Raw genomic sequence first — 773 nt, 5'->3', positions numbered from 1 at the left:
GACAGGGTCTGGCTCTGTCACCTAGGCTGGAGTGCATTGGTGCCATCTTGGCTCACTGCAACCTCCGCCTCCTGGGCTTAAGTGATTCTCCCATTTCAATCTCCTGAGTAGCTGCGACTACAAGGCATGTGCCACAATGCCTGGCTATTTTTTTTTTTTTTGTATTTTTAGTAGAAATGAGGTTTTGCCATGTTGGCCAGGCTGATCTCAAACTCCTAACCTCAGGTGATCCACCCACCTTGGCTTCCCAAAGTGTTGGGATTGTGGGCATGGGCCACCACACCTGGCCCTGCTGCCTGTGCTTTGAGGTTGTAGTCATAAAATCGTTTTCTGGACCAATGTCTTAGAGTGTTTTCCCTGTATTTTCTTCTAATAGTTTTATCGTTTCAGGTCTTACTTTTAAATCTTTGATCTATTTTTAGTTTATTCTTGTGTATGTTGAGACATAGAGGTTGAGTTTTATTCTTCTGAATATGGACATCCAGGTTTTCTAGTACCATTTGTTGAATAGGGTGTTTTTTTCCCCCAATGTATGTTTTTTAATACTTTTGTCAAAAATCATTTCATCGTAAATACATAGATTTATTTCTGGGTTGACTAGACAATGTCTGTTCCATTGGTCTACATGTTTGTTTTTATACCAATACCATGCTTCTTTGGTTACTATAGACTTGTAATATGTTTTGAAGTCAGGCAGTATGATGTCTCCAGCTTTGTTCATTTTGCTCAGGATTGCTTGGCTATTCAGGTTTTTTTTTTTTTTTTTTTTTTTT

The sequence above is a fragment of the Mandrillus leucophaeus genome, unplaced genomic scaffold (genome assembly GCF_000951045.1).
Source record: "Mandrillus leucophaeus isolate KB7577 unplaced genomic scaffold, Mleu.le_1.0 Scaffold14, whole genome shotgun sequence".
NCBI classification, from domain to species: Eukaryota; Metazoa; Chordata; class Mammalia; order Primates; family Cercopithecidae; genus Mandrillus; species Mandrillus leucophaeus.
The sequence above is the reverse complement of the archived record's forward strand: the minus strand, read 5'-3'. Positions refer to the sequence as shown.